Source organism: Otolemur garnettii, unplaced genomic scaffold (assembly GCF_000181295.1).
Source record: "Otolemur garnettii isolate 467f Iridium unplaced genomic scaffold, OtoGar3 scaffold00161, whole genome shotgun sequence".
In the NCBI taxonomy this organism is placed as follows: domain Eukaryota; kingdom Metazoa; phylum Chordata; class Mammalia; order Primates; family Galagidae; genus Otolemur; species Otolemur garnettii.
Window position 1 is genome coordinate 1,113,086 of NW_003852556.1, and position 13,382 is coordinate 1,126,467.

Genomic DNA, 13,382 nt, shown 5'->3' on the forward strand with positions numbered 1-13,382 from the left:
TCTCCTGCCTCAGCCTCCCAAGTAGCTGGGACTACAGGTGCCCGCCACAACGCCTGGCCATTTTTTGGTTGCAGCCGTCATTGTTGTTTGGCAGGCCCGGGCTGGGGATTCGAACCCGCCACCTTAGGTGTACGTGGCTGGCGCCTTAGCCGAGAGATAATAAATATCTTTATTTAAACCAGGTGAGTTGAATTTCCTGTTTCTAACATAGGTCAGCATCCTAACTAAACCTACAAAAACAAATCAGAACTCTATTAAAATAATGGAAAATCTAACTCGCCCTGTGCTGCGGTCTGAATGTTTGCATCTCCCCCCAAAATTCACGTATGGAACCTAATCCCTCATGCAATAGTACTGAGAGGTGGGGTCTATAGGAGGTGACTGGGAATGGGATCAGTGCCCTTTTAAGGGTGGCTCCAGGGGGGGCCTCCCCCCTCTGCTGCGTGAGGACACGTAGAAGGTGCCATCTGTGAAGCAGAGAGCCCTGTCTGATCCCAGATCTAATGGTGTCTTGATCTTGGGTTTCTAAGCCTCCAGAACTGTGAGAAATAAATTTCTGTTATTTATAAATTACCATCTAAATTATTTTGTTGTTTCAGCCTGAACAACCCAAGATACCCTCTAAATCAGTTATTTTTTTCTACTGTGCACAAACCACCACAAATGTAGGAGCTTACACAGCAATGAGCTAGGATTTCCCAGGATGCACTTGGGGGCTGGTTCTGCTCCACCTGGTGTTGACTGGGATTGGTTGTGCACCTGTTCTTCCTGATACTCAGCTGGGACCAGAAGGTTCCAATGGCCTCAGTCACACGTCTGGTGTTTCAGATGAGTGGATGCAGACCTGGGGATAGGCCACCCCTGTCCCTCTCTGTGTGGATGGTCATCATCCAGTGGCTTGGCATGAGCTCTTTAACTTGGCAGCTGGACCCCAAGAGGGCAAAAGTGGACACCACATAGCTGCTAAGGTGAGGTTGGAGGTCAGAGTACCTTCCCATGTCCCATTCTGTTGGTGAGAGTAAGTTCAAAGGCCAGCCCACATCCAAGGGGCCTGGAGACAGGCCCCACTTCTGAATAGAGGTCAGGCCCTGCACAGAGAGGTAGGCATGAGGAGGGATCTACTGTAGACTTATATGCAGAATGATGAGATATGGAGGGGGAGCAATTTCAGGCTGTTGCTGTTCAACTATAGTTGATGGCCCTGACTCCCCCTACCTTCAGCTATGAAAATCTCCTAACCACCACCTGGACAATTCCTTTGAGCCATCTCCTGTAGTACAAAAACAAAGGTGACTCACCTGCCCCTCTAACTACTCCTGGCCTGAAACAGGGAAGCAGGTTTTGATTCCCAAAAAGAATAGGAGAGGTTTTAGACAGAACCCAGTTTTACCCTTTTCCAGGCTGTTTTCCCCTAATACAAAATGGCTGTCAGAAACCCCAGGGCCTGCAGGCTTCTTCGTAGCAACTGAAGGAGAGACTTCCCTCTGGACAGCTGAGCGTGTGCCATTCCTGTCAGCTGGCCATCAGAATGGCAAAGGCCAAGACCACTGCCTTAGGCCAAGGCTAAGCAAACCCCTGAACTAGTAAGTGTCTTGGGATGAGATTACCTGAATTAGTGTCAGGGGATCAGGATCACTAATAGTGTGGCCATTTCACAACATTGGAGTGCTGGGACGAGTGAGGGGGTTGCAGCAGGTAGAATGCACATCTCAAAACTTAAATAAGAGGGTGGTTTGCAGGTGGGTGCTTAGGCTCCCAGTACATAGACTATCGCCTGCCCTGCCTCCTGACCCCTACCCCTGAGGCAACATATGTAGACACACAGAATCTTGGATTCACAGGGGAGAGGCAGTTCAAAACAGTTAATGTTACTGGGCCCTCAAATGACAAACTTGGAGCCAAACTGACTTCTGAAAACAGAGCAGAAAGAGTGAATGATTAGCGGGACCTGTGTCATTTTCCAGTGGTAGAAAGAGCCGTTACCCAATGATGGAAGAGCTTGGCTACTGCCGGTGAACAATGTTGCTCCTCCAATTCCTGAGACATCCTGAACACAGATTTCTTGGGCCACCACCCCCTTTTAGGTGACCCTCACCCACAGATTGGTCCTGGGATTTGCAGTGGGAGAAATAGTTCCCTGCACCTGCCACAGGCTGTTCTCCTCAACTTCCCTGACCCCATTGTCCAGAATTTTCTTCTCCACCCTTGTTTGTTTTACAGATTCCTTTTTGGTTTCATTTAAATGCCACTTCCCCTACATCCTCCTTGTTCCTGCTCAGCTATGATTAATTAGTCCCTGCTTACACCCTTAATGGTAGTGTTTGGTTATTTTTTCAAAACAGTATTTCTAAGTTATAGATTAAACCCACCTAGGGACTTTTAGAAATAGCCCTTCCCCAGGACTCCTGCCTCCTAGACGCTCTGATTCAGTTGGCTTGGGTAGGATCTAAGCATCCGCACTTTGTAAACACTCCCAGATGTGGCAAGCTAGAGACTCCCAGTCCAAATGCCAGGACCCCTGAATGTGGAGTTGGGTGATCAGAATGACTGTGGTCAGCCATCCTACTACTCCTCAGGCTTACCCTGGTCCCTGCTCCACACAGATGCTCAACTGTGTGAGAGGATTAAGTTATACGACCCTGCTGTTTCATTCCACTACTCAGTAATGGAATGAAATAAAGGGATGATGTGAAGGTTGAGCATGTGCAGAGTGGAACAGTGGACAGTCCAGTGTGGAGACCAAGTGGACACCAGGGCCAGGCAGGAATGCTGGGGGGAGTGAGCTCCTTGGTCCAGAATGTCCCAAAATTATCCAGCAGCTGTGCCCAAACACTTCTCCTGGAACATGATGATGAAACATCACCTCCCGACACCCAGGAGGAATGTGTGTGTCAGAGTGTGGCTGAAGTTCTTTTGAAAATCCGGTTTAATTTGGTTGTTATACCAGTATAAAAAAAATGGAATCAGTTATATTTCACTGTGGTTTTTTTTTGAGACAGAGTCTCACTACATTGCCCTTGGTAGAGTGCTTTGGCATCACAGCTCACAGTAGTCTCAAACTCTTTGGCTTAAGAGATTCTCTCACCTCGGTCTCCCAAGTAGCTGGGACTACAGGTGCCCTTCACAATGCCCGGCTATTTTTTGTTGCAGTTGTCATTGTTGTTTCAGCTGACCCAGGCTTGGTTCAAACCCACCTGCTTTGGTGTATGTGGCTAGTACTATAACTGCTGTGCTACAGGCGCCTAGCCATTTTCTGTGATTCTTAATCCAAAATATGTGATCAGTATTTGGCCAATCTCAAAGAATTATCAAAAGCTAATAGGTGCAAGTTCTGCCTAGAAAACTTCCCCCACATTTGGGGATCCTGGCATGCACAGGTTGGATGGGCAGGGAGCCTTACCTCTGCAACTTTCACACACCATCGAGAGACCCTGAGCTCTCTGAGGCTATGCTTTGAGGTTCCCTAGCTCATAGCCTGATCCTTCTCACACACTTCCTCCAGGAGCTCAGGTGCAGAGTGTCTGGCAAAGATAATCCTGTCCTCAGGCTTTCTCTGACAAGGAGGCCTCCTGGAGTTCACAGGAGGTGCACCCCTGCCCATCTAACAATGGGAAACCATGCGAAGTGGTTGCTCTTCCCAAAATGAGCCTAATCAGGATGAATTTTATCTCTTGGTGTGCCATTTTCTCTTAGCTGTTTGTTTAGTGAGAATACACAAAAGGAAAATATGCATAAGAATTCTTTTCTTTTATTTACTTTTTATACTGCCTTCTTGTTTTATTTCTCTAAAGGATCAATGTTTCTAATTCCAGTTTTCTTTCAGGAAAAAAAATCTAAGTTCTGTGGTACTTAAAATTACTAATAAGTAATGGAGGGAACATGACCTGCTCCTTTATTTGAACAGTAACTTTAATAGTCCCAGGCTTTGCTGCTCTTAGTTGCTGAGAAGGAAACCTGAGCCCAGGGCTCCAGACCTCAGGACAACCAAGGCAGGGCAGAGTTCACAGGTCTGTCTTTCAGAGAAGGCTCTGGGTTCTGATTATTCCAACCTGCGTATTTATTGCATCCCAGCAGGGAGTTGACTGGAGCTGGAGTAATGCCTGCTTCACTTCCGACTGACCTAGCCCTCTAACCCTCCCACACCCAGGTCATCTCTCATCACTGACTGCTCTCTGCAAAGCATAAGGTAACTTGCCCACTCTGGAAACAGTCTTTTTTTTTTTTTAAACTAAGTAACAAAACTGTAATTTTATTTATTTATTTTATTTTTTTTTTTTACTTAATTTTTATTAAATCATAACTATACTTTATGGGGTACAATATAATGATTTGATATACAATGTGGAATGCTTAGATCAAACTAATTAACATAACCTGCACCTCACTTACTTATTTTTGTAGTAAAGATATTTATAATATACTCTTAGTTGTTTTGAAATGTACCCTTACATTCTGCACGTTAGGTGAGATCCCACTGAATACCCTCCCTCCACTTGACCTCTCACATCTCATCCCCTCCCCGCTTTCTTTCTGGACTATCTTTATGCTTTATTATTTGAATGAATGTATAAGTTTATATCTTGGTTTCATGTATTGAGTACATTGGATAGTTTTTTCCCATTCTTCTTTTTTTTTTTTTTTTGCAGTTTTTGGCCTGGGCTGGGTTTGCACCTGCCACCTCTGGCATATGGGGCTGGCGCCCTACTCCTTTGAGCCATAGGCGCCACCCACTTTTTTCCCATTTTTGAGATACTTTACTAAGGAGAATATGTTCCAGCTCCATCCAGGTGAACATAAAAGATGTAAAGTCTCCCTCCTTCGATGACTGCATAGTATTCCATGGTATACATATACCACAATTTGTTTATCTATTAATGGGTCTATAGGCATCTAGGCTGCTTCCACAACTGGCTAAAGTGAATTTGGCTGCAATAAAAATTCTGGTGCACATGTCTTTGCTGTAAAATGATTTTTGTTCATATGGGTAGATACTTAGTAATGATGTTGCAGGATCAAACAATAGGTCAACTTTTAGTTCCTTGAGAATTTTCCATGCTTCTTTCCAAAACGGCTGTATTAGTTTGCATTCCCATCAGCAGTGTAGAAGTGTTCGTTTCTTTCTGCATATCCACGCCAACATCTGCAGTTTTGGGATTTTGTGATGTGGGCTAATCTTACTGGAGTTAGGTGATATCTCAAAGTGGTTTAGATTTGCATTTCTCTGATGATTAAAGATGATGAGCATTTTTTCATGTGTTTGTAGGCCATGCACCTGTCATCTTCAGAGAAGTTTCTGTTCAAGTCTCTTGCCCACAAAGAAATGGGGTTATTTGTTCTTTTCTTTTCTTTTTCTTTTTTGAGACAGAGTCTCACTATGTCGTCCTGGGTAGAGTGCTGTGGTGTCACAGCTCACAGCAACCTCAAACTCTTGGGCTTACGTGATTCTCTTGCCTCAGCCTCCCAAGTAGCTGGAACTACAGGTGCCCACCACAATAGTTGTCTATGTTTGGTTGTAGTTGTCATTGTTGTTTGGCAGGCTGGGGCTGGATTTGAACCTGCCAACTCCGGTGTATGTGGCTGGCGCCCTAGCCACTGAGGTGCAGAGCCAATTTCTTTGTTTCTTATTGATTAGTTTGAGTTCTGTATGGATTCTAGTTATTAGACCTTTGTTGGAAACATAACCTGCAAAAATCTTCTCTCATTCTGAAGGCTGTCTGCTTGCTTTACTTACAGTGCCCTTTGCTGTGAGTAAGCTTTGTAGTTTGACTAGATCCTGGGAATATATTTTTGGTGTTGCTTCACTTGCCAGGGGGATCCTTCTCATAAAATATTTTCCCAGGCATATATTTTCAAGCGTTTCCGTGCATTCTCTTGTGGTATTTTTGTAGTTTCATGTCTTAAGTTTAAATCTTTTATCTAGTGTGGATCAATTTTTGTTAGTGGTAAAAGCTAAGGATCCAGTTTCAGTCTTCTACAGGTCGCTAGCCGGTTCACCCAACACCAATTGTTAAATAGGAAATCTTTTTCCTAATGTATATTTTTGTTAGGCTTATCAAAGATCAAATTGGAAACAGTCTTATAGCACTCCTATTTGATCTGGAAAAAGTAAGACTATTAACCTATTAAAACTGCACTTAGGGGTAATGTCTTCCAATTGCTATAGCTGGAGAGAGATTCAAAGTATTTACCAACCAGAATAGTGTACAGACAGACACTATTCTGGTGACCCAGGGATGCTGCCTGAAGAGCAGCTGTGGACACAGCACGGGCCAGAACAAAACAAGGAATGCGAAAGATTAAATCTGATCTGAGTATAATAAATGAATAAAATGGTGAAATAGGTATTTTGAAAAATAGAAGGTTGGCTGATGTTGCTAATAAATAGGACAGAACAAAACAGAATGATGAAGTTTGATGGGAAAATAAAGTGATATGGATGCTGAGTGGTTATAATGGGAAATCAAAGTTAGGAATGTGCCACAGCCAAGGTGACTTGGGACTAGCTCTTTCTACCAGCGGACTTGAGAGCAGTGGGCCACACCCAATGATTGTGGCCCACAGTCATTGAAACTCTGCCACCATTTGGGGAAATATGGTCCTACCCTGAGCTTCTCTGAGGACTGAAGAGTGGGGGACAGCAGAAAAGACCTCAAGTATGGGCAGTGGAAGCCAGGATTGTCGACCCGCTAACAACAACACTAAGGTCCTCTGTGACAGGTAGCAAAGGTAGAGAAAGGATCATGAAGAAGTACAGTTAGGCAGCGCCTGTGGCTCAGAAGAGTAGGGCTCTGGCCCCATATGCCAAAGGTGGCAGGTTCAAACCCTGCCCTGGCCAAAAACTGCAAAGAAAAAAAAAAAGAAGTACAGTTGCAGCCAGTGGTGAGAAGAGGGCTCTCACCGCTGTTACCAGTGACCATCTGCAGCTGCTCCAGCTTCCTAGTCTCCAGGACGCTGACTGCCCAAGAAGGTGTCCCACTCGCTGCATGGGGGCTGGGCCAGGCTGCCTCTATCTGCCTTGGTGGCAGCTGGTGCAACAGCTGCTCAACCTGCGTGTCTGTGAAATGGATGAGTGGGCACCGGTCTACCCTGCCCCAGAGCCCACTCATTGCTTCTGGAATGTCAGACTCTCCGTGACCTCTGGCAGGAAGGCCAGAGCACAGTCCTGGTGAATCTTGCCGTCCAGTGGCACAGTGGCTGCAGGAGGGGAAGCCACCTGCCTGCCCCCCTATCCCACGCTCCTGTTCACTGCTGAAAGGGCTGTTCACAGGTCACATGGGAATTTCAGTGTTCTAACATCCCCAGCTGTGCATGACAGCATGACTAGAGTCTGGCCAGGAGGACGTGGATGGGCCTGTATGGCAGGTCTGGGCCCCTCTGCACCTGCTGTCAGGGTAGAAGCAGCAGGGATGGGGTGGGCAGGTCAATGAGTTGGGCCCAGTGACTTCCAGTCCTGAGCTGCCACCCTGCAGGCCCACTGTGTGGGAGAGGCCTATAATTCCTCTCTTGTTTTGGAACCTAAAACTGATGGTAAACTGGCCAGCATGATCACTGTTATCTGCACCTGGCTGGCCAGTTAGGCCATGTAAAATGGAGAGATCTTCTAGGCTCTTCTGCCCCCTCCCCCACATTATTAACAACCTGGCAGGCTAGACAAAGCAGGACTGCCTATGTTCAGAGCCATCTGCTTTAATTATGAAGCATTTTGAACCTTCTGATGCTCATTCACATAATGATAGTACAAAAGTTTTTTTTTGGTAAATTTGCTGATATCCTATAAATGAAGTAAACATTCCATGAAGATTTCTTAAATCCAAACCAGATAAAAAAAATAAATACCACCATTGAAAGTTTCTATTAAATAGCTCAATAAAATTCCTTTTGTAAGGAGCCAGTTTAATTAATTACATTATATCAAAATGACACTAGGGACAGTTGTGGTTAAATGGAATTCTACTTTGATAAAGGTAAGAAATGATCAAAAGGTTGAATCCTATGGAGAATACTGAATAAAGTTATAAACAGATCGGCCAAAACCAAAGAAATGTTTAAATAGCTACATTTGGTATACTTTATAAAGGTACTAGGGAGCTAATGAAAACATGGCAAGCTTTAATTGTTTTATACTGAGACTTCTAAATGCCTGATAAGGCATTGGTGAATACTGTGAATCAGGTCGATTAATTGATCTCTCCATTGGTTCATTTCTGCAGTCCCCTGCTTAGCCCTGCCCTGTGTGTGCCAGATGCATTCTGGGCCTGGGAATGGTAGGACAGTTCCCTAATCATGAAACTGTCACTTGGTGCCAACCTGCCCCAACCTGGAGTGTGCTCCTGGGATCTGTGCTCTAGCTGGGAACATAACAGTGGCCACCTGCTCTTAAACAGGAGTCTACAGTAAGCCCTGGAGTCAAACGGTCTAAGGAAAGTGACAGTCTCCTGTGTGTCACAGAAGAATGCAGCCCAGGCTGGAAGGGCCAGGGAGGACAGCCTGAGGCCAGTGACATTTGAACTGAGTCCCTGAAGAACTAATTAGGTTAATTGCAGGTTGAGTAGTTAAACAGGAGAGGGAATGGTCTGTGAATTATTTATCTGCATAAGCTATAACAGAATGACTTGGGAAACAGGAAACAGCTAGATCCTCACAGATATGTTTGTTGTCCTGTGGGCTATTGAAGTTTTGCCCCTGTTAATAAAATAAGATTAGTAAATATTCCACTAGGTGTCTTGTGATAGACTTGGATTAAGTAAAAAATTAGTGAATTCTGATTTCTGTAAAATTAACCAATAGATTTAGACCCTAATCATGGAACTGTCACATGGGGCCAACTTACAAAGAACAAGGAAAAAGTGACTGGCCAAATATCCACCCTTTTGAATTATATATATTCAAATGTTTCTATACCTTTAAAAAATATATTCTGATGTAAAGTTTTTTTTTTTTTTAAGTTATACAGAATTTTAAACATATAAAGAATTAGAGGAGGCAGGTGCCACAGGGGCAGCTCAGGATGCTGGGCAGAGCTGCATCAGGTGGGTGTGCAGGGGGTGGTGGATGAGCGGGAGGCTGTGTGCATGGAGGCTGTGGGCACGAGAGAGGTGGTGTGCATGTGGGAGGCTGTGTGCATGGAGGCCGTGGACACGCAGAAGGCTGTGTGCATGAGGGAGGTGGTGTGTGTGGAGGCCATGTGTGCACAGGAGGCCAGGTGCCTGGAGGCCATGTGCGTGGAGGCTGTGGGCACCTGGGGGTCTACGCACCCCTTGTTGAGAGCTTGAAGACAGCGTGGGCAGATGCAGGGCCCGTGTGCGAGGACAGCCAGCTAGGGGTCCACGCAGCAGGCTCATCACTGCTTCAGACGGTGCTAGGCGCCGGTGTCCCAGTAAGCTCTAGGACTGACCCTGGAGCCATGTGAGAAGCCACTGGATTCCACGGAGTCCTGTAAACTGCTCGTCACAGACTGACCGAGAGCTGTGGGGTCTGGGATGGCAGCGCCAAGGTGAACGGGCACCACTGTCTGGGAAGCTCCCACTTTGATCAAAGAAGGCTCGCCTGGGCTTGTAGCAGATGTTCACTTTGGAGGCCACAGGGGTTAGCACAGTCACCAAGTTTAATAGGAAGGCTAAGAGGACACCCCGTAAACAGCGAGGCCTCGTGAGCATAGAGATGCCGCACCGGTGTGGGAGGAAACCCGGCCTGAGTGTCTCTTTAATTATAGATGATCCTCATGGGAACCTGCATGTGGAAGCCTAAGTTTGTGACCTGGCGACTGCCCGTCTTACAGCAGAGTAAGAGATGAGATTGTCCTTCGCTCGGCCACACCAGAAGCCTGGAAGGGAAGCTCTGTGCATGCTGTGCAACCAGGGGGACTGAGGGAGGCCTGCACACCTTCGTGGCCTCACCGTGGAGGCGTCAGTGCACCAGGGCGGACGGGACTGGTTACAGTGACAATGGAGCCCCAGCAACATGCAGCGTGTTTCAGTCTATTCTTTGGAGAGAGGGGCCCACGTTCCAGATCAGCAGTTGGCTTCATCCCTGGCTCCTGTGGAGCTCCCTGACTCCTGAGTCCTGGTCATAATGCTGGGCACTCCAGGCCTCGAGAGAGGGGCCTCTCTGACCCTGTCCTGCTCCCTGACTCCCGAGTCCTGGTCATAATGCTGGGCGCTCCAGGCCTCGGGAGAGGGGCCTCTCTGACCCTGTCCTGCTCCCTGACTCCCTAGTCCTGGTCATAATGCTGGGCGCTCCAGGCCTCGGGAGAAGGGCCTCTCTGACCCTGTCCTGCTCCCTGACTCCTGAGTCCTGGTCATAATGCTGGGCGCTCCAGGTCTCGGGAGAGGGGCCTCTCTGACCCTGTCCTGCTCTCCTTTCACCTGCCTGCGGCAGGACTGTATGTCAACAGACTGTGGGTCAACAGACCTTCATTCCAGAGAGGTCCTGCCTGTGCCCTGGAGGAAGGAGGTTGCACAGCAAGGCCAGGATGAGTCTGGACAGGCCTTGTGGGCTCACTGCATGTACTTTCTGTCCAGTCACACGGTTGTCAGTTTTGCCTAAGTAATGAAGTCATAAAAAGCCAAGAGGACTGCGTACCACGAGCTTCCAGAGAGCGGAGCACACGGGATTCCTAGAGGCCGGGGTGTCCAGGGAGGGCCTGGACGCGCCATGCCCTTCCCCCACACTTCACCCTGGGCATCTCTTCACCTCAATCTTTTGTATTGACCACTGTAATAAAAGCACTAAGTGTAACTTTTAAACAAATTCATCAAACACATCAGCTCGTGGCCACTTTTGTCTACCTATGCCTGCCCCTACCCCTGCCATACGGCCGATTATTCTTAGAAAATTTCAAATAGAGAGATACAGTAATTTTACTTGTTCATTTCTCCTAGAGACACTCATTTTCCCCTCCTTCCCTGCCTTCCTTTGCTAACTGTTTTAGTTGGAGCCCCCATGACAATGTTAAACACAAGTGAAGCACTCGGACTTTTAATAGGATGATGTAGCTGTGGATTTTTTGTAGTTGGCTTCTACCAGGTTGAAGAAGTTGCCTTCTGCTCCCTACTCCTACTTTGTCAAGCAACTTTATTATGAAAGAGTGCTGGATTTTGTCAGAATGCTTGCCTGTTGACAGGACCATGTGGTTTTGGTCTTTTATTCTCTGTAAGTGCTGCCTGGCATTGATTTTCGTATGCTAAAGTGCCCTTGCATTCTTGAGACAAAGCCCCCCTTGGTCATGTTGTGTAATCCTTTTTATATGCTGTTGGATTTGGTTTTCTCATGTTTTGTTGAAGTCTTTGGATTTATGTTTCTTAAGAGTGCTGGTTTCTAGTTTCTTTCTCTTGTGATCACAAGTTTTGGCATTAGGGTAACACTGACCTCAGAGGATATGTTTCTTCCTCTTCCTCTTTCATCTATTTAAAAGAATTTGTGAGGTTTTAGTATTAATTCTTCTTCAAATATGTGGTAGAATTTATCAGTGAAGGCATCTGGACCTGGGTTTTTCTTTGTAGAAAAGCTTTAATTGTTAAATTAAAAACTTTATTTTTAAGAGACAAGGTCAGGGTCTCTCTATGTTGCCCAGGCTGGACTCAAACTCCTGGGCTCGAGGGCCCTCCCACCTGAGCCTCCTGAGTGGCTGGGACCACAGTGTGCAGCAGCTCACCCTGCTATTGTTACCATTAACAATCAAATATCCTCTTTTTTAAAAAAGTCTATTTGTATTTCCTATTTCTTCTTAAATCTGTTTTAGCAGTGTCTATTTTTCTAAGAATTAGCACATTCTTTTTTTTTTTTTTTTTTTTTTTTGAGACAGAGCCTCAAGCTGTCCCCCTGGGTAGAGTGCCGTGGCTCTACAGCTCACAGCAACCTCCAACTCCTGGGCTCAAGCGAGTCTCCTGCCTCCGCCTCCCAAGTAGCTGGGACCACAGGCGCCCGCCACAACGCCCGGCTATTTTTTGGTTGCAGCCGTCATTGTTGTTTGGCGGGTCCGGGCTGGGGATTCGAACCCACCACCTTAGGTGTACGTGGCTGGCGCCTTAGCCCGGTGAGCTATAGGCGCCGAGCCAGCACATTCTTTCTGAGTTTTCTCCTCTGGCAGAGAGGTCTGCTATGTGGCTGTCTCCTGAGAGGGCTTCTCCGTCCTCCCTCGCTTGGGCACCTGCTCTTCCTTCTGTCCCTGGCATCCCCGTCCTGCTCCCAGTGCTCTTGTTCTGCATATAGGGCTGTGCTTGGGAAGGGCACTTCTCAGCGGTGTGTGGGGCCAAGCAACCACTCCTCCCGACCCGACCTCACTGTGGGACCACTGACATCCCTGGATGCTGGCTTCTGTGGCACCCATCCCCCTGCGTCTTCTGTCCTGTCTGTCGCCTGTGCCTTTCAGTGAGAGCCACTGGCCCTGTCCTCAAGGATTGTTTCAGTCAGACACGGCTGCTGATGCCACATGGGTTTCTGGTTGTTTTGGGACGTGGAAGTACCATCCATGTCACTTGGTTTTGTAGTAGGTGTTGTCTGTGTTGAGGGCAAATTACTTAACTTTTTGAGCCTCCATTCTGCAGTTTCTTCTCCCTGCGTCTCTGATCAGAGGGCTCCAAGAACACTTTCAACTACTTTCTGGTAAAACAGGATAATATCTAAAAATGAGGTGACCATAAGAAATACCTAGCACATGGAATGTACTTCATAAATGTTATTTCACTAATTTCTCATTTATTGTGGAAATGCCAAGCTTCAAGAATGCATAATTAAATTCTACTTAATTTATAAGTTGAATTTTCAGTAGGGTTTTTTTTTAAACAAACTGCAAAGAAAATATGTATAGGTACAAATTAAGTTCAAAAATTTAAAACAGTAATAAAATTGGGAACATGAATAGCATTAAATGTCATGTGTTACTTAACTAGCATCTAGCCATTTTTCAGTAAAATTTGAAACAATGTTAAACATAGGTATTTATTTAATTTAACAGTACAAAAAAGAACAGATCAAATTTTTAAATTGGAGCTATCAATATTTAACTCTGACAACTTATCCATTCTTTTTTAATAATGAATGTAAATCAATTAAAATTGTATTACATAGGCTAGTGATTATTTTTCTTTAATAAGTTTTGTTTATATTGACTACCTGTCTGGCTATGATAAATTGTCCTAATAGTTTCTTAAGGAAGCAGAAATCACATTTTAATCTTCATTATAATGGTATCATTTAGCCTTAAACTTCAAGTGGAATGTATGATGTTATTACTGTTTCAAAGGTGTCCTCTTATAGGTTGAGAAATCATAAGAGAAATAGCTAAATCAGTACACTAATAGCTAAACTAATAATAGCTAAATTCACACACAACACACTGGACAATCTTAGTTGGAATAAAGAAGAAAAATAGGCTCGGCGCC